General features: G+C 42.1%; 1 protein-coding gene across 1 annotated transcript in view; it reads right to left on the bottom strand.

The window, feature by feature from the left end:
- The window catches only part of ALK (ALK receptor tyrosine kinase), a 357,284-nt gene that overhangs the window by 178,431 nt on the left and 157,387 nt on the right, over positions 1–21,466 (bottom strand). The gene's annotated exons all lie outside the window — the stretch shown is intronic.

Raw genomic sequence — 21,466 nt, 5'->3', positions numbered from 1 at the left:
AAGTCGATCAGAGTTCTTGCTATTAGCTTAAATAGAACCAGGATTTCACTTCTAATACCTAGCAGGTATGTGAGCACGTTTCTTTAGATGATGCAAGAGCAATTCAGAAACGCTAATGAATTCATACTAACTCTTGTAGGCATGTAATACATTTCACAAATGGACAAGTTAAGGCAGTCATTAAACAACTGCAAACAGCATGTGGCCAAGATCGGTATCAGAGCAGAGATCTGCAAGCCAAAGGTCTTTAAAATTGCCTCCTATTCAAGTATTTTTCATTTCCTGAATATAAAGTGAAGACAAATATTCCATCAAAGCAAAATAAAGTCATCAGGCAAATTTGATTTGCTCCAAATGATTTCTCTTAAATTCAAAGACTTCACTCATACAAAACCTCTCTCAAACAACCAATATTCACTGTGATCCTTGGGAACTGCAGCAGTGCTACAGAAACATAACTTCAAGTTAGGAAAGACAGAAGTCCTCCCTTTTCTCACACTCCAGTCCCGGAAATTTTCCTTATTAATTTACCTACTCCGTTAGAGGCAACCCTGAAGCTTTACGCAGAGGGAGCAGCCTCCTGGCAGTGACCTTCACACAGATCTTTTACAGGTTTCCCCTGTTGCTTCCCTAAACTGAGGCACAGTGCATGCACTGAAGTTCAAAGGAATACTATTTATTGCTATTTGTTAGTTTAAATTTCAATAATCCCTAGCATATCCATATGGAAAGCTAAATCCCGTCACACTACTTACTTTAGATTGACAACAATAAAAGATGTTTTTCTCACACGCATTTTACATCCGGTTTTTCAAAAGGAAAAAGTCACAAGGAAGAAGAAAAAAAACCCCAAACAATCAAAAGCTCCAGGTATTGCCTTCAGTAGTGGGAACTAAAGCCAGATGCTGTTACAGCCCAGTTCCTAAATATCTCAGCAGTGTTTGCTTCCAGCTGAAAAGCACCAAACTGAAAAAAAGTAGGTAGTTAATTAAAAACTTAAATTTCAATGTTGAAATTAAAATCTTTCCTGGAGAACAACAGAAGAGTGTTTAAGTAATTCACCCTCGCTGATTAACTAATACGCATCTTCTCTTTCGCTGCTGACAGAGGGAAATGGCAAGTTACTTTTGAGATCTCTGTTCTGAGGCTAAAAGATGGGAGAATTTTCTGTCATCATGAGCAAGACAGACCTAAAGGGAAAGATAAGAGGAAGCTGGTTCTGTCATTAAAAACAGAGAGGCAGAAGGCATGTTCAGTGCTTCATAGTGTGCACAGTAGTTAAGGGGAAGGTGTGAAAGGAAGCCTTATGCTGTGCCTCTAGCTGCTACTTCGCTCTGGAGTGTGCTTATTTGACTACACTCAAGAGGCTAGAAGCTTAAAAATTAAGAAGTTTGACAATAAGCTGATGCACAACTACCTGAATAGAAATGAGCCTGCAACAGAATGGGTATTGCAACAACTCACAGTTCAGTAATGTCAGAGACCACATGAGACAAGTAGCAAGCACTATGAATTATTCCCCTGAAGAATTAGAAAAGACACAAGAGAAGGCACATAATTAAATCTATTTGGTGTAGTCGTCCTCCTTTTTCAATCTGTGCCAGGATTAAACTCATCACATAAAGCTGACATGACAGCCTCTAAGTGCACAAGAATCATAACTCAGGCCATCAGAGAATCATGAAATTGGTCCACAGATAACATAAATAAGATAAATCTTGAGGAGATGGTGTATTTTAATGTCTTATACATTTTAATCTGTCCTTGTCAGCCTCTCTGCTACATACATACATGTACATCCATGCACACAATACCAGGAGACAATTAGTTGGCCAACTCTCCCCAAAAGTATTGGAAAAGGTGATGATCCTAGCCAGGGCCTGTTGAATGTCTGATAGCATAGAGCAACTGTAGCCATATCCCTGCACAGCCTTCTTCCACCTCTAGTCTCCATGCTGCTTCCATCCCAAATCTGCCTTTCAGTGACTCAGTGACCAGCTCTGCACTATCAATTCTGCATACCAGTTTTGTCTGGCAGACCCTTTTCCACTCATCTTTTTGCTCCAGAGCTTCCTTATATTTTCTGTGCTTTCCTAAGTCATCGTTGCAGGGATGAAAAGGGAGAAGAATGCCTTGGCATACCAGTTATAGGATGGAAAAAAATGCAGATGAAAGAAACCTTTTGAGGACCACTCTTCTCTCCTGTGAAAACTGCGCTGGCTGATGGTTTTCCTTCTGCTGATTCAAAAAACCCACTTGACCTTCAGGTATAGGAAAAAAGCAAGTTTCGCCCACACACCACTTGTCAAGAAGCAGACAAGTGAGGGGACAACCACCCCTTCCCCCAGGTCTGACAACAGGTTAAAGCTTCTCTGAGCGTTGACAGACATTCTGAAAAATGACATGCCAATCAATGAAAGAGAACAGGAGTCCAGGAGCTTACACATAACGACTTTTCCCTGGCCATTCAGATCACTTACAAAAAATGTTCCCCAACAACAGTTAAACTTCACATTTAGATAGCATTTTATAAATTCAAAACATTGCACAAACATTAACTGATTAAGCCTTAGGAATCTGAAAATTCATTTTTCAAATTGGAAAAGATAGCACAAAAGTGATGGGCTTGCTACCTTAATACAGTAAAATCAGGCATCACACAGAATTAGCAGTTTGAACTGCTCAAGTGCCAACAGCATTATTTACAATGGCAACATTCATTTGAAAAAGCTGGTTTCATCTGCTTCTTGCAGTTAGCTCTTTAATTAGAACTCTACCCCCTAAATCTGTCTTGTTTGTGAAAAAAATCCTGCAGATTCTCCTTTCTATTCTAGAGATATTGGCACAGGTGAAGGAAAGAGGAAGGCTGAGATGAAGGTACATGTCCTGTTGAGATCAGATCTCAATAGACTGGACTCCAGCTATCTGGTCTCGGTTCTGGCCCTCGAGAAGCTCTTCCAGCCCAAGGAAGGAAATGGCCTGCCCACTGCTGTCACTTTTAAAATGGAATCACTGAACCACATCAACTGGAAGGCCCCTCCACTGGTCTCCATCTAACATCCTGCTCCAAGCAGCACTGTCACCAACACTGAGATGAGGGCAGCTGCAGCTTTGTCCAGCCAAGTCTCCAAAGCTTCCAGGCATGTTGATTTGACAGCCTCTCTGGATAACCTGTTCCAGTGCTGCACCCCCATCCTGATGAAAGTCTTCCCTAAAGCCCAGCCTGGGCCCCCCAAACAGCGAACTGTCACCACCACCTATTGTATTGCCCGCTACGGCTGAGAACTTTTTGGCTCTGCCACCTCTGTACCTCCCCAGGGGGGGTGGCAGGCCACGACTAGCCCACCTCCCAGGCACCCCTCCCCGGCCTAAGCAAGCCCAGCTCCCTCCACCTCTCCGCAGGGGCACGTCCTGTGGGCCCCTGCACACACGGGCAGCCCCCACTGGGCCCGGCCGGTTTCCCCACATCCCCCTTGACCTGGGAAGGGGATCCAAGGCTGGACACAGCAGCCCAGGTGTGGCCTCACCACCACCAAGCGGTCCAGAATAAATAATGTCTCCCTGTGCTGCCTGCCTTCCTCCTACCTCACTTAGGTTAGACAGCTGCCTACCCTATTCATGATGGGTTGGGTCCTCTGTAACCTACAGGTCCTTTTCAGCTGGACTACTCAGGCCACCGCTCGCCAGCCTGGTGGGATGCTGCACCAGCAAGTCCTAATCCAAGGACAGAACTTCTCACTTCTGGTGACTCCACAGGGCTCCTGTTAGCTCAGTCCTCATGTTCATCAAGGTCCCTGGAGCAAAGCTCTGCTGTTCACTGCATCAGCCAAGCCCACTCTCCTCTCAGCTGAGGATCATCTACAAATTTGAGCAGTGCCTTATCATCTGGGTCATGGATGAAGATACTGAGCACTACCAGCCCCAATACTGACTCCTTGGCTCAGGTCTGCTCAGTGCCGGCTGCTGCTGGGCATGAAGCCACCAAGTATTATTAGCCCCTGAGCCCAAAAGTATGGCCAGTTTTCAGCCTGCCCAATAGGGCTGCTCAGCCACCCAGACCTCCTCAGCTCCCACATGAGAATGCTAGGGCTGATGGTGCCTAAAGCTTCACTAAACTCAAGGTGAAGTACAGCCATGGTTTCTCCTTTCCTCATATAGCCAGTCAGTTGACACAGAAGGACGTCAGGCTGGTGAACTATGATTTGTCCTTGGTAAATCCATGCTAAGTGTTCCAAATTACTTTCTTGTCCTCAGCCTGTTTGGGAATGGAGTCCGCGAGGACATGCTCCATGTTCTTTCTAAGGCCTGATATGAGGCAGACAAGCCTATAGTTCTCCAAGTCCTCCATCTTGCCCTTAGAAACGAACACACTACTAGTCTTTTCCAGTTGTCAAGGTCCTCCTTCCATTGCAATAATTTCTCACAGATTTTAGATACAGCACCTTTGGGTGTACTTAGTCCCAGGGATCTGAATGCATGCCGCTTCTTTAAGTAGTCCCTAAATTTGTGTTCTCCCAGTCCTGGCTGCCCCTCTCTTGAAACTGTGCTGTTACATGCCAAGGTCTGGGGGCTGTCTTGGCTTGTAAATGCAAAAGAAAATCACTGACTAGTTTCACCTTATCAGTATCATCTGTCACTAGGTCGTGCTGTCATCTCCTCCTAAAAATGCTGTAAGGTGTACCAAGGAAGACCAATGGATCATTTTTAATACCTTTTTTTTTTTTTTTACAGGGCCTAAGGGTCTTACCGAAGGCCAGACCTCTTTGCAGAGAATACCTTATAAAGTCGCTGCACCAAAGAGTCCAAGAGGATGAGGGAAAAGACAGCTGACAGCTACGAATGGACAGACAGTGACAACAGCACACAAGGAAACAAAGAGGAGCTTCAGTCATGTCAACAGTGACCATTAAAACACATGTATCTCAAAATATTTTTGCTATAATACCAAACTGCAATTACCATGCCTTGTCTCTTCTCTTCAGTTTGCTATTCTTACTGTGATTCCACTGTGTTTCACTTAGAAATTACATTTCTGCTGAGGAAGAGCCATTTCTTCTTTACTTATTCTGCAAACTGCCTATCACACTTTTGGGCTCTGAATACGATGAACTGACTGAAATAATAAAGACACTGCTTTTTCCAGTGCAGACAACCAAGCCCTCCACTCTTCTTGCAGGCAAATACCCATGGGGCTTCAATGTGGGTTTCACATGAGTACAAATGGTAGAAGTTGAAGCTCTCGATGAACATTATGGATGAAAGACTGTACAGCATTTTTGCTCTGAAAACAAAAACACAGCCACAGGGGATCTGCCCACTGAACAGGGCATGTCAATCATCTCACATGTTGTAATCCTACCTTATGACTTCTAAATCAATTCTACTTCTCAAAAGATAAATGTTTATCTTAAAAATACCCAACAAATTTGGACAGCACAAAGCCTATCTATAATGGAGGAATTTTACATGAAAATCAATTAAACAGCACTAACCATTACACATCATACACATTTTCTTCTTCGTGAACAATCAGAAAAGAACACTTTAAAATCTCTGAAATGTCATCACAGCCCTACCAAGCATCTCTGCCTCAAAATCGAATTGAAGATTGAATTATTGCTGGGGAAGAGATGGGTGGAGGTGTACCTGCAGAGTGGCACAAGGCTCTTCTGACCACCTACATTCACTTTTCAGTCTTACTGAAACTACCTAGTGAGAGAGAAAAAAAATCGAATAGACTTATCATTCTGTTGGCATCCTGAACAAATTACCTTTAGCTCACTGACATTCTAATTTTCTAGAAACAGGCACAGTTATGCTAAGAAGTTTATGACTTGTGTATCTATCTTGGTTACAATTATTCCATCCTCTTTTCACTTCCCTAAGATATAGCATAAATGAGAAATTCCATTCTCTTTGTTTTCTGTTGGCTGCAGACTGAGAACTACTGTCTTATTAAAAGACTATCTCCCTACTCCAGTTTTAGGCTGGAGATAAGAGAACAAGGACTGGATGGCAGGGTGAACTGGAAATGGATTGTGACTCATAACGTGGATTTTACACACCCCAGGATGGCACTGCAGAGTTTAGAAGCTGGCTCTGCCTGACAGAGTGATTCCAGCTGATGGTTTCAGTGAGTCCTCATCGCAAAGCCATTACCATTATCAGTACTGAAGCGACATTTTGGTGAGGTGGTGTAAATGAAACTTGCGTAGTTCCATACTGCAGATACATAGTGGATTTTGATCTCAGTGCTGTCTCATGCTACCTGCATTAAGCCCTAAATGCCTCCCACTGCTTATCCCTATAGAGCAAAAACACAGCGAATGTTACTTTTGAAATGAACAGGTACATAAGACAGTATGTGCAAGAGGTACAGAAGTGATGTAGGAGTTCAAAGAGATCTGGCCCATTAGTGGGGACAGCTTACCTTAACTCAACTATCCTTGCCCTCAGCTTTTCACTCTGGTGATAGACGACTTATCTGCTAGTGAAGCACTAGTAGAAACACCTCATTTCACAAACTGATGCAGTATGGCAAACTGGTGCAGTGTTTTACGCAATACAGCATAGATGACAGTCAAAAGTAAGCAGAATGAATTTAACGTACCTCTGGGAAACCACCCATGTTATCTTTAAAATCACAAAGGTCACTGGTGTTCTACAGAGCGATATGGAAAGATGCTGAGGACTTAGTTTTAATAAGGCTGCTTCTAAAAGCCTGTACTGTACATTACCGTATTACTAAGAGAGGAATCTTACCTGTTACTCCACTTTTACACCATTCACATAATTTGCCTACATTTGGCATTTCACAGGCAGGTCAGTTTTCTTTGCCTGACCATGCTGCCTTCCTTTCCTAATTGGAGGCATTAGCACAAGGCTGCCAAAACTTGTGGCAAGGGATAAGTTATTTAAACCCAGACAAGATTCTGCCTTCTTTGACTTCAAATAAAACCTTATGGCCACCTGTCAAATGATCCAAGGTTCAATAAACGCATGGTTTTTTTGAAAGCATTATTTTTGGCCTTAAATCAGTCTGGCAGACTTCTTTTAAGGATGGAAAATAAACTCCCCTAGGAATAAGCTAGTGGAGGCAGCAGACGCGTAAGCTGTAATACAACAATGAAGAGCAAACAGAGAGTTCTGCTATTTCTTGTGACATCCAGCCACATAGGATTTACCGCTATGGCTTTTCAATAACCCGAGTCCTACACAGAGCAAATGTGCTACGGGCTGTTACGAAGTGGTTGGCAGAGACTCCATAAAGGTTACAGGAGATACCCAAGCTTCACTGAATAACTCTTCCTCCTTCTCTCTTTTCCTTTTAGGTAAAAGTAAATAGCGCAAGGTCATATACAGTAGAAATACAATGCTGACAGCACATCACTACACGGAGGCACTAATAAGCCCATAGGTATTTGTGCATATATGTCATATTTGACAGCATGCACTTTTACAGTTCCTGCAGGCAGTATTTTTCATACTAACTGGCAAGGTTTTAATTCTTTTTATTAAACTGGGTTGGTTTTTTTTTTTGAAAAAGGGAATAACATTGTTATTCTGTTCATTACAAATGTAGAACTGATCCTGAAGGGAACATTGCAGAGACTTTCAGGCTGAGGCGGCTTTCAAACCATTTCCATCTTTGAAGATGAGCTATCAAGGTACTTAATTTATTTAAGTCTCAGTATGGTTGTAGCCCTTGTTCTAGATACAGTTGACAGGTTTTTACCTTTAGGACAAATGTGTGAAAGGAAACAAATAGAACTGCTGAAACAGAAAAAAAGCTGCCACCCTTTGGTGGCTGAACAACTACCACCCAACATGACTCCTGCATCAAGAGAAAAGGTACAGTAGTCACTTTCAGCTCTTGGCATTCTAGTAGGAAAACCAACTGAATGGCAGCTCTGAATGCAGAGAGATGGAAACAAGAATGCTGGCGAGATGCATGACACCAGCATCTTCCTTTCAGGGCTATAATTCAGCATTCAAGCACAGACAGATGAGATGGGGAATCTTAGGACCATTGTGGTTTGAGATACTTGCCATTCAAAGCCTCTGACAGAAGGTAAGCACCCCTACATGATAGCCAAACACGGCAAGCCTGGCTCACAGGGAGCATCTCTTGCTGTCCTACAGACACTGGCATGTTCCAGATCGCAACCAAACTGAACATGTATAAATGTGCCAGTGAGTCTTCATCCATTTTTAAAGGTTGCATAGAGTATAGTATTAAGGCCAGGATGAGCACTGGACCTCATACTTAGAAAGTTTAAATAAAATAAGCCAATTCCAACAAGTTTTTTTTGCAGTGGCCCTTACCTGGGATCCCTTTCTAGCACTCTCTTTCAAAGATAAAGGCTTTCACACACTGTAGATACTCTAAGGACAGTTTCTGAAACCAAGTTTGAAGCACAACGGTAAATTAAGTTTTCACTGCTGCTTCATGTACTACACTCGTCTAGTGAATATGAGTGGCATTATTTGCAAAAATATCAACATAGTACATTTGACTAATTTTGCAAAGAAATTAATGAAAATCCACAAACATTTTCAGGGTGACCCTAAAATAAATTATTATAGGATGCAAACCATCCTATGAGGTTGGAAGGGACCTTAACTATCATCTAGTTCCAATGCCCCTGCCATGGGCAGGGACACCTTCCACTAGACCAGGCTGCTCAAAGCCCCCGTCCAGCCTGGCCTTGAGCACTGCCAGGGATGGGGCATCCATGTCTCTGGGCAGCCTGTGCCAGTGCCTTACCACCCTCAAAGTAAAGAATTTCTTCCTAATATCTCATCTAAATCTACCCTCTTTCAGTTAAAACCATTACCCCCCATCCTATCACTACCCTCCCTGATAAAGAGTCCCTTCTCCCCATCTTTCCTGTACGCCCCCTTTAAGTACTGGAAGGCTACTACAAAATCTCAAAATTATGAATTACATTGCATATATTCTCTTCTTCTTTAAAATACTGTATAAGCTTTAGCACTTTTGAAGGTTTCAATTACAAACTGCAGAATGTCTTTAACTGGAGCAATGTCTTCCTTTATTTGGAACAAGAAGAAAAGTAGAACTTGATAGCCATTTTACATCATTACACAGTCCACAAAACCAAGAAACGCTCCCTTGAGAAAATACAACCTGGTAGAGCTAGATGGAAATCAGATGACACCTTGTATTATAATAAAAGCATCATCTCTATAGAAAATGAAGCACACAAGACCCAAACCACACCAAATAGGGTGGTGAAGAACAATATACAAAGCCATAAAAGACAACCTTCATGGTCCTATACAGTTCAGTCTGCAGTCCTCAAATTAAGAGAGCAATATACAGCAAATTCAATTTGATGCTATTGCTGGAAATATAAAGGGTGTTCAAGGGATTGACATCAGCCTGCTATTTGCAGGTTGTAATACCTTGTGCAGGGGAGATGAAAGCTGATCAAAGATCATGGTTCATAAACACTTGGAACATAAACCATATTGAAATATAACAGCACTCAAAAGAATCAAAATATTTCATATTTTCTAGGGAGCTAAAGTACTGAGTAAAGCTAGCACCACCTACACTACAGCATACAGAATAATCTCATCTTTATAGAAATAACAGTGACAATTTGTTCCTTGGCCTCTAGACTTCCAGCAGGGCTATCAATTCATGACAGAGGTCTTCTGTCATGTGGATACTTACCCAGTCAGAACCAAGTTGCAGCTGCTATTTATTTCATGTAGATCATCCTAAAGCCTTCACAGCTGGTAAATTTTGGCCTTTTTAATTCAGATACTTCTAATATAGTACCTTTTCTCCCCCAGCCAGCAGCTTCAAAAAAAATCAAATCATATCTGCCTTTCTGTTTTGTCAATGATGCATCCTCTCACAGGTGGTGACACTCTCTTCAACTCTGCAGTTACTGTTTCAGATTGATTAGGAAGATTACCACCACCACCACCTTAGCACTTAGTGTATCAGGGAGACTTAAGAGGATCTCAATTATAAGAGAATTGTTAGTTTTAGGGGAGAAAGCATTATGTCATATCATAGTTCCTTACTATCAGGGACCACTTGAAACTAAAAACTTTATATAGTGAGAAAACCAAGACACATTTAGCTCAACCTTTATTCTTCTACAACTAGCAACCTACCCTACTTCTGTCTTGAATAAAATCAATCTTTGTCTTCTATAAGAAAGGAACTTTTCCACATTTTCCCTCTCCCTCTTTAAATGTGTATTTTCATACACAAAGTGCCAAGGCTACTAACTACACCACTCTTCAAATGCACATAGCACTTGCTGCAAGGAGAGAACAAGATGATCACATACAGAGAATGTGCGTGCAGTGGTTTTGGCTGGGATAGAGTTGAATTTCTTCACAGTACCTTGTATGAGCTACATTTTGGATTTGAGGAAAACAGTGTCGATAATTCAGGGATGTTTTAGTTATGGGTGAGCAGTGCTTGCACAGTGCCAAGGCCTTTTCTGCTCCACACACCGCCCCAGCAGCGAGTCACCTGGGGGGCACAAGATGTTGGGAGGGGACACAGCCGGGACAGCTGACCCCCACTGACCAAGGGGATGTCCCACAGCATATGGCATCATGCTCAGCATACAAAGCTGGGGGAAGAAGAAGGAAGGAGGGATGTTCAGAGTGATGGCGTTTGTCTTCCCAAGTAGCCATTAACGTGTGCTGGAGCCCCGCTCCCCTGGGGATGGCTGAGCGCCTGCCTGCCCACGGGGAGTGGTGAACGCAGTCCTTGCTTTGCTTTGCTTGCGTGCGGGGCTTTTGCTTTACCTATTGAACTGTCTTTATCTCAACCCATGACTTTTCCCACTTTTACCTGTCTGATCCGCTCCCCCACCCCACCGGGGAGAAGCGAGTGCGTGGCTGTGTGGGGCTTAGCTGCCCACCAGATCTAAACCACAACAGTGTGTAACTGGACAAAAGGAATTATTTCCAGCACCAGGCTGCTACTTGTTGATGGGGTAAAAATACTTACAAGACAGAATTCTGACATCCCACAATTTGGGGATATTTTAATCCATGTCCTGGATTTGTTTAAAAGGTTGAAATACACACACTTGTGTACTGTGTCAACCTATAATTCAGTACTACTTTTCCTGTTTCATGTAAAGGTAGCTACTGAATATATATATATGTATAAATACAATATTCCTACTACATGGACAGGATATATAGTTTACATAAGAAACCTATTTGTGTTTTTTCATTCAAGCAAATGTTTTTTTCCAGTCAGCTTTCCTTACCTCACCATGCCTGGAACACTCATGTTGACAGATGATTGCTTTGTGCTACCTTGATAACAAGCCAATTATAAAGTATCTGAAAAAAGTGGCCTCCTATAAAATTACCCTGTAGTTAATCAAGCACAGATACTGCCCCTAAAATGGAAAAGAAAACCAAAACCCAAGACCCAACAACCCAGAAACCTGACTATTACATATACTAGTAATCTGACCAAGAAACATAAAGGTTTGACATCCCATAAATTGCAAGCATCCAGTTTGGCTGTCGGGAAATTGCTTGCATACAAGTCACCTGAAATCCAATAAGCTTTCCTGAAAGTTTGATTATAAGTGAGATTATAACTCTATTATATTAATCACTGCAGAAGCAGCAGACAAAGAACCCCATACCAGACAACACCCTAATTGAGAACAATAAGAAAGATGAATAACATATGGTAGTTCACATAGGTGCCATGGCTTTGTAATTGCTAAATTCAATTAAAGGAAAAAGAAATTGGAGATACTGCTACTGCTGTGATTTGCATAGTGCAGTTCAAAAAAGAAAGCCTTTCAAAACCTAGACTGTACTGAAATCAATCCTGCAACACTAACAGCAAAAGCCTGAAAATTTTTAGATAATAAATGTCAATATGAATTTGTAGCAAATACGCATACATTACAAGAGAATTGTACATAAAAACAGTAATATTTTGCATTTCTGTAGCACTTTTCATCGGAGTCTTAAAACATGATTCATAATATATTAATTCTCAGTACCTACCTCATGTAAGCAAATGTCATATAGGAATTTAATTTCCTCGCTCAGAAAAGCATCACATTTTAAGGAAAGGCCAGCAAGCCTGTAATGGTGTTAAGTAACACCAGGAAACAGGGTAAGAAATGAAAAAGCTCTTATCCAGCCAAGTAAGATCTAGAGAGAGGAATGTACCACACGTCAAGACCTCAGCTATTATTTGCAACTGTCTTTTCCCAAAACACCGCTGTCTGCTGCTCAGGCGAAAGAAGTAAGACTTCCTTGCAATCTCATAAATGTTAGGCTCAGGTCCGTTTAAAATTAGATCTGGTGAGGGATATCAAGGACAACATGAAGGGCTTCTTCTAGTACATCAGTAGCAAATGGATGACTAGGGAAGCTGTGGGCCCGCTGCTGAAAAAGGTGGGTGCCCTGGTGACGAAGGACGCAGAAGAGGCGGAGTTACTGAATGCCCCCTTTGCTTCAGTCTTTACTGCCAAGGCTGGCCATCAGGTTTCCCAGACTCTGGCGACAAGATAGGAAGTGTGGAGAAAGGAAGGCTTTCCCCTGGTAGAGAAGGATCACATCAGAGACCATTTAAGCAAACCTGACACCCACAAATCCACAGGCCCCAATGGGATGCACCCCAAGTGCTGAGGGAGCTGGCATATGTTATCGCTAAGCCACTCTCCATCATCTTTGAAGGGTCATGGAGGACAGGAGAGGTGCCCAAGGACTGGAGGAAAGTCAATGGCACTTCAGTCTTCAGAAAGGAAGACCTAGGAAACTACAGGCCAGTCAGCCTCACCTCCATCCCTGGAAAGGTGATGGAACAGCTCATCCTGAAGGTCATCTCTAACCATGTGGAGGAAAAGAAGGTTATCAGGAGTAGTCAGCATGGATTCACCAAGGGGGAATCACGCCTGACCAACCTGACAGCCTTCTATGATAGAACAACTGACTGGGTAGATGAGGGGAGAGTGGTGGATGCTGTCTACCTTGACCTCAGCAAGGGTTTTGACAGTGTTTCCCGTAACATCCTCACAAGTAAGCCCAGGAAGGGTGTGTTAGATAAGTAGACAGTGAGGTGGACTGAGAACTGGTTGAATGGCCAAGCTCAGCAGAGTCTCCTTGGAGGCCTGTAGCTAGTGGTGTTCCCCAGGGGTCAGTACTGGCCAGTCTTGTTCAACTTATTCATCAGTGACCTGGATGAGGAGACTGAGCACACACATCAGCAAGTTTGCTGATGATACGAACCTGGGAGGAGTGGCTGACACACCAGCAGGCTGCGCTGCCATGCAGCGAGACCTGGACAGGCTGGGGAGTCTGGTGGAGAGGGCTGTAATGAAGTTCAACAAAGGCAAGTGCAGGGTCCTGCCCCTGGGGAGGAACAGCCACAGGCACCAGTACAGGATGGGGCTGACCTGCTGGGGGGCAGCTCTACGCAGAAGGACCTGGGAGTCTGGTGCGCAGCAGGTTGCCCATGAGCCAGCAGTGTGCCCTGGTGGCCAAGAAGGCCGGTGGGATCCTGGGGTGCATTGGGAGCAGCGTGGCCAGCAGGGCGAGGGGGGTGACCCTCCCCCTCCTATCTGCCTGGTGAGGCCACACCTGCAGTGCTGTGCCCAGTGCTGGGCTGCCCAGGTCAAGGGAGACGGGGAGCTACTGGAGAGGGTCCAGCGGGGGCTGTGAAGAGGATGAGGGGGCTGGAGCATCTCCCTGCTGAGGAAAGGTTGAGAGCGCTGGGGCTGTTCAGCCTGGAGAAGGCTGAGGGGGATCTTATCGATGCAAACAAATGTCTTAAGGGCGAGTGTCAAGGGGACGGGGCCAGGCTCTGTTCAGTGGTGCCCAGTGACAGGACAAGGGGCAACCAGCACAAACTGCAACACAGAAAGTTCCATCTGAATATAACGAAAAAATTCTTCACTTTGAGGGTGGCAGAGCACTGGGACAGGCTGCCCAGAGAGGCTGTGGAGTCTCCTGCTCTGGAGATACTAAAAACCCACGCAGACGCAATTCTTTGCAGCCTGCTCAAGGGGAACCTGCTTTAGCAGAGGGTTGGACTAGACGATCAACAGAGATCACTTCCAACCATGACCATTCTGTGATTCTGTTAGATTACAAATCCTCAAAAAGGAGGAATACCTTTTGACTTTGCCATTTTGCTGCTGAAGGCAATCCACCTCCATCACTCATGTCCTCACTATGGCAATCACATATGCACTATATAATACAAACTGACACATTTTGCCCTGGGGAGAAAGATGGAAACAAAATGAAATGTTACTGATGTTACTATCATTGGTCATTTGGAGAGCATTACTCTTAACTGCCAACGCACCTCACAGTGATGTTCTTCAAAAATATGCACACCTACAAGATTAATGGAGGGGCTAAACAGACACGTAAATATCATGGCACACAGATATGCACATGAGGACTTGCCACAGCTAAATTACAAAAGTAGCGAAGAGTGGCAAGAGGATGCAAGGTGAGTACCTACGGAACAAGAGAGAACCGGGATCAGAGAAACTTAGATTTATTCTAAACAGAAGGACAGGACACTGAAGGTTTGTTTGTCTGTTGGTGGGCTTGTTGCTCAAAGTTATTATTTTTTAGCCTAAACAAAAGAATGGCTTTAAATGAATTAGCATTAAGCATACTGTGACCATTAACAGGCTAAACAGCAATATGCTTCCAGGGCACCATGCTGCCTCCAGCCAAACCTCATTATTCTTCTGAACTCTAGTTAGAGAATAAATGGATTGACCTATTTATTTCATGTCTAAATTTTATTAGAGGATCAACTTATCTATTTAGCATTCAGCAATGGCAACAGCAAAGGTATTTGTAGTCTGTGAAGTGGTCTAGGAGAGGTGAAGGGGGTGTCTGAATGAACTTTGTTGACGCAACTGGATCAGTTGCACAGTGCAAATTCCTCTCTCTGCTCTAGCTGCTTGCACACAGCAGCCTTCTTTCTGGTCTCACACTCTCAGTCTTAAATCACTGACATTAATTTTGCATTTTTCTTATCTCTGGTTTTGGTACATTCCCATCCTGTGCATGCTGGTTTCTCTTTAGCTATTACCTTCTCTGTTGCAAGTAGTCTTCCTGATACTTCATCATCTCTACCAGCTTCTAAATCCTGCTTGCCACCATGATCCTCTACTAATTTCCTTCTCTCTCCCTTCTTTGGGATTCAGCCATGAAATCAAAGATGAATCAGATACCAGACATACACATTAGCATCAGATTGAATTTATCACAGCTACATGTTCCATTGCTGTAATGAGTGAAACTGAAGGAAAAAAAGAGAAAATACTATGAAACATCTGATAACCACCAAATTTATCTCTGTAACCAAGCTATGCTAGAAGGCATACACAGCCTAATAAACGCATAATAAAGTGTGTAGAAGCCAAGGCCATAACTCAAACGTGATCTGGCTTCCAGCACAGCAGACCCAGCAGCAAAGACTGCCTTTGAGGAAGTACAACTGCCATGCAGATCAAGTCTCAGTTCTGAAGCAGACTTTGTGGTCTTTGGTGAGACTTCCTTGTGTGCTTGTTTTTAAAGGCAACTGAGGCAGGAGTCCTAAAGCAGGTGATGAGAAACTTGACAGTAATAGAGTGAGCAAGCAAAGACAATGGGTCTGTGTGACACTTCACCAAGCTACTAACGCCAGCTGACCACTTACATGCCCCAAGCCCTCCAGAGAAGCAGTTTGTTTTACAAGTTTTTATCTATAGACTTTGGATCCCACAATACTGCCTCAGTTTTTCTTCTTCCCCCAGCAGAAAGGGGCACTTATGCCCAGCTACATTTGATCCTTGAAACTCGGTGGACAGATAATCATCACGTGCAAATCTAATGGCATGCTGAAACAAGCAGGTCTCTACTACAGAATCTGCTCAGGAAGGTGGTGGTATCACAGCAACAATTGCAAAATCATGAGTGTTCAAAAAAATGTGTTTTTCCCCCTATACTTGATCTGTAAATTCAGAACTAGACTTTCTTTTAAGAACTTTAAATTACAAGAAAACACTGGCAGGCAATCAGAAATATTTCCTTATAAATAAATGCAATCCTATAATAAGAAAATAAATACTTGGCCTCATCCAAAGAGCACTGAAATTACTGGAAAAGTTTCCATTGAAAGGTCTGGGTTTTGTAATCTTCTCATCAGTTTCAGGAAGCTTTGAATAACCTTTTTCATGTAATCTTCTACAACGGGAGCGTTTCTTAAATGAATTTAGTACTTCCCTTCCCCAGGGATATAGATCCTGGAAACCACTGTACTACAAATAATACAAATCATGAAGTAAGTGTACCTTCGATGTACCACTGGAACTGGTGTGTCTTGTTTTGTTTTAAATACAGCTGGTCTTCGCTGCACCTCTTACCAGGCATTTCTAAGGTGCACACTGCCATAAGAGAGTAACGTAGGAATATGCTATTAATTTAGCCATGAATTATCTGCAAACAGATGGGAAGTTTTTGCAAACATGTTCTGTACTGGAAATTATCTGATGAGTGTTTTGTGTGCAATATAGATTGCTCAACTGCTTAGTAAGTATGCGTCTTAGAGAATTCAATATTCTTAATTCTCTGTTTGAACTTTTATGTTTGCACTGTAATGCAAACGCACCCTCTGACTGGATGAGCATTAACTCTTAGGAGGCAATGCTCCTTTTTAAGATGGACTGACTGAATGCAACACTTCTATGCAAAACAACGGAAGATAAAAGATGCAGTTCCCACCTAAGAAGAGTCAGACAGGAGGAAGAGATTAAGCCACAATACAAATAAGCTATTTCAAACAGAAATCTTTAGATGAGTAAGCAGCTGGCTTAAGACAGTTTTTGTAAAAACATGCCATTCTGCATTCTCCAGGTAAGAAACTGCTCACTACATTCTTGTTACTTGAGACCTCTTCTTTACTAGAATCAGGGTGCAGAATATTCGTTTGAACGTGGACAGCAGGCTTTCCTTAAAAATCCTCCTTACCAGAATCCTATCCTGCAAGACACTCCGTGACCTACTACTGATTTAGTCCCACTAGCCAGCTATGCAGCTACCAGTTTTTCTTACTCACACAGTTGCTTGGGCATGGGGGGTGTGCATCTTTCAGTTACATCAAAGGAAAATACGGTTTTCAAAAACTGCTGTCCTGTATTTTTTTGGAAAGAGATTCAAATAAATGCAGCATTCACAGCCAATCTCCCAGCTCAAAGTATGAAAATCATTGCTTTTCTTAGAACAAGCATATAGGTAAAAATTTAAGAAAACGTCCCCACATGCTACCTTGCTACCATGATATGAGTCCACTCTCAGGACTGACTGACAGGGTAGCTCAGAATCTTTGGCTTCACTACTGAAGCTATCAACAGGGGTGGCCAATTAGTGCCAGCTCCTGTGGACAGTTCTTTGATGGAAAAGACAGTCCTTCAACACATTTTCCGGTGACTACCAAACGCCCTGCAGACAGCAATGACTTCCAGAACCTGGTGACTGGCTGAATCTGAACTGATGACTCAGGTCTGAAAAGGTCTCAAAACCCACTGCCAGCCTCCTGTCTTACCAATATTTTTTTTGCTGTGAAAGCAGAAAGCTAGTCCTACCGGTTTGCCATGCTGCACCCAAGCACACACCTGTACCGGTAAGGAAGCAAAGAGCACTTCTCCAAGCACTTTGTTTTGTTTTGAGCTCCCCACTTGGGAAGTGATAGAGGCGTTGAATAAAGCCTTGGCCAATTGCATAAATCAGATTTAACATAAGTAGGTAATGTGAACCTTGGGGGGAAGTGGGGAAGGAGATTAAGTGTTCATTTCCAGAGACCGGCACATATTTGTGCTTCAAAAGCATTTGAAAGAATATAAATCAAAGCAGAATATGAACTGGCACAGCTAATTCACTGCCTAGATGTTTCATTTCAGTTGCATCTTTCTCCATCTCCTCAGCCAGGTAACATGGCCTTTCCTTGAAAGTTACACAACAAATCAAATAAGTGGGTGCTGGGAAAAAAAGAAGAGAGGAGAGGTAAAATTTATTACTGCCTAAAAGGGAAGGTGACTCATAAGAGAGTGGTATTAACAAAGTGACAGTATGAGACGAAGAGGGAGTGCTTTGAACTCATTCTAATGATCTAATGACTAATATAATCCATTAAGAAAAGCAAGGGCAAGATCTTCTCCACTGATTAACGTTGTACCTTACCCATGTTTTTAATAAAAAATTTAATATATACTGCTTCTCGGCTATCTGCATGTTTAATTAAAAAGCTGAAAGCTTCCAGAAAGTGTTCATTTCACTCCATCAGATGAAATAGTGAAATATCCAACCCTTCACCATGGATCTGGAAGCAGCAGGAGAAAGTGAGAAGGAAAGAAAAAAAAAGGAAGAACTGTATCATATTAAACACAAGAACACCCACTAGCTTAGCGATGTACCTGTTAGGTACAGTATGTGAAACCCCTAAACACCATATAAATGAACATAATTTACTTTTAGGGACATACATGACCTTCAGGTGAACATAATCACAGTAATTAAGAACAAAACCAACAAACTCGACATTCACCATTTACTCTACAATTGTATATAAACCTCTAATGCCCTCAAACTGAAATTAAAAAGAAGACTCACCTCCTTGGTGTCTATCCAAGTACTATGCAATCACTTAAAATTGAGTTTCTGCTATCAGAAAAGACGCATCAGCGTGTGGGCAACTGAAGTTCTGCTGCGCGCTGTATAAATATCTTTCCTGTTCAGCCTGACCAAATGCCATAATGCATTTTAAAAGCAGCAGAATACGTTATTAAAACAAATTCAAGCAAGCAGTTAAGCTATTTCTGGTTCAAAACAATGGCCAGGGATCCAGATTTCATTTCACTTTACGGCAGCTGGACTCCTTGAACATCATCTTGAACACATCCAAAATGGAAGCCTCTTGCCAAGACAGGGCTCTGCTGACAGACTCAAATGGTGGCGAGCAAAAGGTTTTTTCCGACACAGTCCAGCCTTCTGAGCACTTTCCTACCATTAAACCAACATACTCAACGACCAATTCAGAAGCAGTCTTTAGCAACAGCAATTACAGCTTATTTTTTTTTAAGGTACCAAAGTAGGTATGAAGTATACAAAAAGACTGCTTGCTGATTGTTTAACTCTTAACTTTTCAGCAGCAACCCCATCTTATTTACAGGTATTCTATTAATAAATTCAGACAACAGTGACTTTGTTACAGTTTTGAGCAAATCACTGTACATTGAACTTGTGCTTTTTTTTTTTTTTTTGCAACACCCCCCCCCCCCCTTTTTTTTTGTTTTGCTTTTGGTTCTTTAACACAGTCAGTCTACTCAGGGATAACACTGGCATATTGTGAAAGTCATGGCTAAAGGTGTTCTCTAAAATATTAGGGTTTATAACTCCTAGAATAACAGGAAATTTCCAAGTGAAATTCAGCATTACACCAGTATTTTTAAAAGGTTTGAAGAGGTGATCCTGAGAATCAACATGGGACAGGTTAAATGGATTCAGAACTGACTGATGAGTCTTACAACATGATAGGCAGGAGACAGCTACTAAGTAAACATATTTTCCCAATGGAGAGGGGAACAGGTCCTGCTATGTAATATACATCAAGAAGAATACAATCGGCAATAAAGCCTGCAATTAGCACAAAGGTAGGATAATCATAAATAAAAGGTCAAATCACTGATTAAAAAGAAAGCCAGTGCAAGCAACCTATACTTTAATACTGTTCAGCACCAAATGACATGCAGGAAGAAAAACACGGCAGTAGTGACTATACGAAAATACTTGTTCTGGCAGTGACACTGAAAAGAATACAGTCATAACATCAGATAGTCAATTGAACTTGTGGCTGCAGTCACGCAGTGCCACCAGCTGTGTGAGAGGCTCAACCTGTGTTGTTCTGACATGATGACTGGACTTCAAGCACGGTCATGCAGAAGTTTTTGGGGGCTCGTACCCAGCTACAGCTCTCAGTATCAGCAACATGGTTTTCGGTGAGGCAGTGAGACAAAGCAGAGATTGGAAGAAGTCGTACTACAGCCAGCTAAACTCTTTTACACAGAGGTCCCGAACTTGACATCTTTCAAAACTGTTCTTTTTATAAGGCAAAAATACACACTTTTAGCCAAGTAATGAATTACTTTTCAGAATAACTGCTGTATAAAGGATAATCCGAATGTCCCTTCCACCCCCAAAACCCTTTTAATATCTTTTGAGTCTGTTGAGATCCCCACATAAATTATAAATGCAATGTACCACCATTATCAGAAACCTGGCAATTTCACTCTCCCTCTTCAAAAACTGAAACAATGCAAGACTTTGACAATGTTTACTGTGCTTTGCACACTGCCACTGAACACAGCAAAGCAAACACTAGCCATCTCTCACCAAGGTGTATTTTTAATAAATAACTTATTGGAATCAATACAGAGATTACCAGGTCAATTTCTATACACCATGTACACAGGAGGTCAGATGATCTAAAGTTCCCCTTTGGCCTTAAAATCTATTAACTAATTTGTTTTCCACAGATGACCAAACATGACTCCAAGAACAAGTCTTCACAGTCTACTACCCTAGCCAAGGAAAGAGCACAGGGAAGCTACCTTGGTGGGGAAATGCTTGTTACTAGAATATATTAATTTACAACTGATACCATTCAGTTTCAGTATAAATTGGGATATAAATGTGGAATCTGACAGCACTGACCCGAGACGATGAATGATGTTCTAGATGTCTGCGAGGAACTCCCAGACAAGCATACTATCAGTAGTGATATTTAGATTAAGTGTTTTGTCTTTTCCAACATGAAAAGTTATGGCAAAACTGATTAGAACTCCATAGCAGAAGCTGTCCAAAAGAAAAAAGATTAAAGATATACTAAAAAACGGTGAAGTACAAAGTAGAAGTGATTAATATAGGAACTACAGTTTACAATGCATAATATGATCACTGGTGTAGCTCCCTTGGAGTAACAGTGGCAAATAGAATAAATAAGAAAAAAAGCAACAATTCAACATGCAATGCATGCATGCAATTCAACAGCAGCATACTGACCATGAGAAATAATTTCTTAGCAACATGACTCACCAGCTTTTCTCAGAAGGCTGAAGGCTGCTGTATTATACTATTACTAACAGTAACTTTATTCAGCAAAAGGTTTAGAGAAGTGAATGTGAACTTCAATTACAATATGCAAGGTCTATCCTTTCATCTGAAATTATTCACCCATTTTAATGCTTTGTTGCTATAAAAAGTACCCTGCTGCTGCTGTGTAAGATGGTATTCATTTAGTTTTATCCTATCATCTTTAACTACTTTCACCAATTTAAAAAAAACCTCAGACATTAAATCAAATGTCAAGACAATCATGTCACTGAAAAGCTTTTCCCAAGCTTAAAACAACAGCCTGCAAACGCAATCT

The sequence above is a fragment of the Falco punctatus genome (genome assembly GCF_963210335.1).
Source record: "Falco punctatus genome assembly, chromosome: 12".
In the NCBI taxonomy this organism is placed as follows: Eukaryota; Metazoa; Chordata; class Aves; order Falconiformes; family Falconidae; genus Falco; species Falco punctatus.
The sequence above is the reverse complement of the archived record's forward strand: the minus strand, read 5'-3'. Positions and strand labels throughout refer to the sequence as shown.